The sequence below is a fragment of the Sinocyclocheilus grahami genome, unplaced genomic scaffold (assembly GCF_001515645.1).
Source record: "Sinocyclocheilus grahami isolate Dianchi unplaced genomic scaffold, SAMN03320097.WGS_v1.1 scaffold1239.1, whole genome shotgun sequence".
NCBI classification, from domain to species: Eukaryota; Metazoa; Chordata; class Actinopteri; order Cypriniformes; family Cyprinidae; genus Sinocyclocheilus; species Sinocyclocheilus grahami.
The window spans coordinates 60,631-67,016 of record NW_015506418.1 but is presented as its reverse complement, the minus strand read 5'-3'; the positions used below and the strand labels follow the sequence as shown (position 1 = coordinate 67,016).

The window sequence follows — 6,386 nt, the reverse complement described above, 5'->3', positions numbered from 1 at the left end:
GACGAGGACCGTCGACGAGAGAGAGAGAGAGAGAGAGAGAGAGAGAGAGAGAGAGAGAGAGCGAGAGAGCGAGAGAGAGAGAGAGAGAGAAAACATTTCTCCTCCAGCATCACTTCCCTACATGGCAGCAGGATGAGAACAGAGAGAGAGAGACAGACAGACAAGCAATGAGAGACAGGTCCTGGTATTTATAGCTCTGAGATTTTTCTGAGGAACATTAATGAGCTACATTTCAGATTTCAGCAGCAGTAGCGCACTCATTGATGGCCTCTCAATACTTGTCATTTCTACTTCCCTAATTATTACTGTTCCAGATCATTACGAATCCGCTTTTCATTCAGCCTGAAGCGCTGAAGGAACACACTCCACTGTGCTCTTGCAGACCATTTGAGTTTCAGATGTTGTTGTGTGCTGACTTACACGCGTGATCGGTCTCTTCATAACCCACTTCACACTGCATGGACTGTGTTGTTCATTGATTCTCGATACAAGAATCAACCGTGCGTCGAGTCTCATGACAGTGATGCGTCTCACAGAATCAAAGACTGAACAGATTCCCTTCAGTTACACTAGAGGCCTTTATTACTCCATATCATCATGATCCGTCAGTCGGAGAGAGGAGCGTGTGTGTGTTCAGCCGAGCGAGGGCAGCTTTAGTTACGGGTCAGCTGGCATCTGTCTAACCGTGGTTATAGACGGCAGCTGTGCCACGGGTCGCCCGTCTACTGTAACCACCACAGCCGTTCTGAACACGACTCCTGACGAGACTCCTGTTATAACTAAAACGAACACTATAACTGTTAAAAATGGATTTCATTCATTTAAAAAAAGCTTAGTAAACTAAAATATAAAAACTGAATATAAACTTTAACGAAAATAAGAGATTTAGGCAAATAACTGAAATAAGTTGAAGCACTAATGGTGTGTTCACACCAAACGCGAATGTAATTATTCGCGCGAGTAGATTACATGCAAAAACACGAATAGAGGTGAATTTGCACCAGGCGACGTGGATGACACGGACTGCGCGCCGCGTTTGGCGCGAACACGTAATATTCGTTTCATTTACGTAATAAATAAATAAACAAAATTGACAAAAGCACATAAAATACTAAAATGAAAACTGAAAATATAAAAAGCTCATTCTAAATATTAATAGATGCAATAAAAATACTAAATACTAACCCTAACATAATACTAAAATTACACAGTCTTGCAAGGCTAGAAAACCACAACGGCTGCTGACTGGAGATGGTCCACACTGCAGAACACATGATCCAGGGGGCATGGTTGGATCCAGATCCCTAAACCCACCCATCTCCACCCCTAAACCTACTCATCTCCACCCCTAAACATCAATGCCATAGGGTTGTGACGGGCTTCAGGTTGTGGCGCTTTCCATGGACCCCTAATGTCGTCATCGACATAACTCGAAGTGACGACAAATAGGGAACATCTCGGTTATGCACATAACCCTCGTTCCCTGATGGAGGGAATGGAGACGTTATGTCCCCATGCCACAACCTCGAACCATCGCTGTTTGCCAGGGACAAGTTCCCGGCTCTTCAGTATAAAACCTAATGAGTGGATGCACCTGTTGCCTATTTATACCCGTGTGCACGGGGAGTGGCTCGGCATGCAAAATTCACTAGCCAAATTTCATTGGCGTTTTCTCTTAATCAGAGAGGATTCAGGCTCCCAAGTAAGACCCCTAATGTCGTCATCAACATGACGTCTCCGTTCCCTCCATCAGGGATCGAGGGTTACATACGTAACCGAGACATTCATCAAATCAGAGAATCTTGTTTCTCACATTCTAAGGATCCTTTAGGTGCTTTTTTGCAAATTCCAAGTGGGTTTTTGTGTGTCTTCACTGGAGATGGTTCTCACTGCAGAACACAAGATCCAGGGGGCGTGGTTGGATCCAAATCCAACTCCTCCCACCATCTCCACCCCTAAACCTACCCGTCTCCACCCCGATCCCTAAACCTACCCGTCTCCAGCCCTAAACCTACTCGTCTCCACCTCAAACCCTAAACCTACCCGTCTCCCCCCCCTGATCCCTAAACCTACCAATCTCCACCCCCTAGATGTGGATTCAACCACGCCCCCTGGATCTTGTGAATATTAATAGATGCAATAAAAATACTAAATACTAACCCTAACATAATACTAAAATTACACAGTCTTGCAAGGCTAGAAAACCACAACGGCTGCTGACTGGAGATGGTCCACACTGCAGAACACATGATCCAGGGGGCATGGTTGGATCCAGATCCCTAAACCCACCCATCTCCACCCCTAAACCTACCCGTCTCCACCCCGATCCCTAAACCTACCCGTCTCCAGCCCCTGATCCCTAAACCCAACCATCTCCACCCCTAAACCTACCCGTCTCCAGCCCCTGATCCCTAAACCTACCAATCTCCACCCCCTAGATGTGGATTCAACCACGCCCCCTGGATCTTGTGTTCTGCAGTGAGGGGCTACTGGCCGAGTAAGTGGACTCGCTCGAATGCAGAAATCGAGGATGTGAAAGGGTGATGAATCCCTCCTCAGACGAGAGGAACTGATCAGCAGCTCGAGCTCTCTTCAGCGTCACACACACACACTGGACCCGCCCACAGCCGCTCGCTGATTGGTCAGCTGTAACCCGAGAGGGCGTGCCCGTTCCTTCTGCCCTGACCAATCAGAGTCCAGCAGTGCCCAGCATGGGTCCAAAGGTTCATGGGTCCAAAGTGGCCCAAATGAAAGGCTGCAAACCCTCATGTTTGAGAGAAACACACACACAGTGAATGTTTGTCTCTCATACACTCCGCCCTCAGCACATGTGCGTCGAATGCAGAAATCGAGGATGTGAAAGGGTGATGAATCCCTCCTCAGACGAGAGGAACTGATCAGTAGCTCGAGCTCTCTTCAGCGTCACACACACACACACACTGGACCCGCCCACAGCCGCTCGCTGATTGGTCAGCTGTAACCCGAGAGGGCGTGCCCGTTCCTTCTGCCCTGACCAATCAGAGTCCATCAGTGCCCAGCATGGGTCCAAAGGTTCATGGGTCCAACGTGGCCCAAATGAAAGGCTGCAAACCCTCATGTTTGAGAGAAACACACACACAGTGAATGTTTGTCTCTCATACACTCCGCCCTCAGCATATGTGCAACCTACAGAAACTAGTTGATCTAGTTTGGATAGACGACTGCTCCTTTGCCCAACACACACAAACTCATTAGTCCTCATTAACGACTCCGTTCGGTCAGCAGCCGCTGGAGCTCCTCTTCACCGACAGACGAGCAGAACCAGAGTTTGTGCGGTTTGTGTAGAACATGAGCTCTCCAGCGCAGCGTCACCTCTGAACTCTCACACCGAGAAAGCAACCCAAGAAAAGCAAACAAGCTTCATGACTGACGTCTCTGTTCCAGCTCGCAGTCTTACTGCAGTTTTATGCTGTGCTGCGTCTCATGAATCGTGTGGATGTGATGAGTGTTTGATCACTCTGGTTTCATTAACTAAAGCTGCACTGCACACGCCTGTGACGCATGTACAGTAACAGCAGGAATGGGAATGTGTCTAAATCATCTTTTCTAGGTGAATGTCTTTCTGGTGATGCATTACTATGGACACTAGTTACGTCATATTTCTTGTGTACTTACACAACCATGATGTCCGTTATACATCAGATGTCTATTGTAAGTGCGTTACTTTAAATCTATCTGACTACTAGAGGTAATAGTATGTTGCTCTGTCAACTGAGTTTATCATATTTACTAGGGATGCACCGATATGAAAATTTTGGCCGATACCGATAACCGATTATTCTTTATTTTTGAAAGCCGATAACCGATATGTTGGCCGATAAATCTATATCCAAATTGTTATATACTTTTTGAGAGCCTGATTACAAAAAAGGTCTCATCATTAAAAGCCACATCCCAAACACTTCAACATAAGCAGCCTAGTTTGAACGGTGTACGTTTAAAAAATAATTTTACTCTCCCATTACCAAATTTAGTCATAAAAAAGTCTTACAAATAAATAAAATAATGCAGAAATAATGCAAACAAGTCACTGGACATCATTACACGTGTAAAGAATCAAAATGAATGCGCCATAGATCAATAAAACGGAATAGCCTCTGCACGGACAATAATTAAATGATTTTAATTACTAAACCATATTGTTGATGAAAATAATAAGAGAAAAATACAAGTGGTTGTTGTTATTAATAATATATCAATGATTTTGAAAAAGTAACAAATTAATACCACTGTTTTAAATAGCAGCCATTGAGCTGCAGCTCAAGCTGAAGCTGAAGAGCTGAATGAACACGGTAAACTGAAGCGTTTTGCTGGCAGCTTATTTAACTCAAGGAAATGCATCCTGAGATTAATATTAATACAACATAAACATAATATTACAACTTATATATGTACAAAATGACGCAGTTATTGCATGCTATAGTCAGAATGTGTGATCCTGTTGTGGATGCGCTCTTCCCATAACAACGCGCTGAAACACAGCAACTAAACCCAAAGAATGCACAACGTTTTATTATAATAATGTTCTCATTAGAATGTTATATACACGACATTCCCAATCATAGTTATTAATGTTGTGCACTGCTGTTTGAGCTGCGTGCGCTGAGCTAAAGACGATCACCGGTAAACTGAAGCGCTCTTTTAACTTAACCAAACGCATTCTATATGAGATAAATCAGATATACATCAAATAAACACAATATTACAACGTACAATTGCACAAAAGGCTGCAAACGAACAGCGCACATCTGAAGTGTCTCTGAAGGAAATAATGCATTATTTATCGGCTTTAAGATATCGGCCAAATTTTCTTATCAGGCCGATACCGATAACAGAAAAAAAATGAGCATTTATCGGCCGATACCGATATGGTGGCCGATATATCGTGCATCCCTAAAAAAGAGAAAGTCATACAGGTTTGAAACGACATGATTTGAGTCAGTACATTTTGCCAGAAATTTTATTTCTGGGTGAGCTGTCCCTTTAAGTTCGGCATGATTTGAGAGCTGTAATGTGGAGCCAGCTGGTAACTGTCAGCTTCCCGCTGAGCCTCTCACCTTGAAGCTGACGTACTGTAAATGATTGGAGTGCCTCTTGATGATTTGCTTTATTAGGTCAGGATGAGTGGCCTTCAGGTAAGAGCTGGCAGGCTGGTTGAGCTCAAACTCAAAGCACCTCCACAGCTCGGGCATGTGGAAGGCCTGATTCCAGCCGCGGCAGACCAGCGAGGCGAAGGCGCGATCGAGGAGAGGCAGGTACTGGAAGATGTGAAGCAGGATCTCCTGTGGCAGTCGAGCCCAGTTGGACAGCAGATCTCCAGGGTCCTCGGCGGGCTGTCTGGCCCTCTTGCAGGAGTCCGCCGGCCCCTCGCACTCTCTGCTCAACCTTTTCATTCTTGGGGGCCTGAGAGAGCTGTGAAGTATTAGAGGTATACACAGTGGCAGATGCAAACATGCATCCTAAAACAAGTTTATTTTACAGGGTTTGCTACGTTTATCACGTTTAAATGGCTTTTGAACTTTCCTGAAAACGAGTTAAAACTGCTTTAATGCAATTATAAACAAATTCCATGTACGTTATACTCGAGACTAACCAGCAACCAATGCTTTCAATTAATATAAGCAACTGAAGTGCCATGCATGAGATATCACGCATGAACAAACACTTCATTAACCCAATAAACACACTGCACTCATGCATTTAGTCACAGAGAGTGATCTAGTTAGATCAAACCAACAACAGCCTTGCTGCGCTGCTCCAAATAAACGTTAACAATTACCTGTTTTGCGTGTTACTCATGTAAAGTAGCAAATGCAAACAGTGGAAAAATAGGCAAAATCCTGACTCGTCTGAATGTCAGCCCGGACCGGGACCGGAACACATGAGAGCGGCGCAGGGGACACGCATTGGACACGAATGGGTTGAATTTATGTCGTTTTACGTTGTTGGAGTCTGAGTGCGTGCGTCTCGGCGATGTTGCAGGTTGCCCTACTTCTCGCTGAGCTCTATACCGCGGGAGACTTCAGCGTCCCCGCCGCCGGACATGGCGGTGCTGTTGTCGAGCGTGAGCGGCTGCCTGCTGTGTATGACCGGCCTCTTCCTCCAGGGGGCGCACACACAGCGGCTCAGAAAGCCGAACCCTTCATACAACAGCTCACCACAGAAACTGTGTTTGCACGCAGAGAGAGGTAGCACGCACCACGTGACAAATGTTATTATTATTGTGCTTTCAAACAGTGTTGCCAATTAATTTTCAGGGGAAGTTGCTAAGGGAAGGTCAATTTGTTGCTAAAAATTGCATAGAATATTAAGAAAATATTTTGTGTGTGTTCATTTAGACGTGTTTG

At 45.1% G+C, this 6,386-nt stretch overlaps 1 pseudogene; it reads right to left on the bottom strand.

Annotated features, from left to right (window-relative positions):
• Nucleotides 1-5,072: 5,072 nt before the first annotated feature.
• LOC107568374 (F-box/LRR-repeat protein 3 pseudogene) lies at nucleotides 5,073-6,184 on the bottom strand (annotated as a pseudogene).
• Between the last annotated feature and the right edge of the window lie 202 nt (nucleotides 6,185-6,386).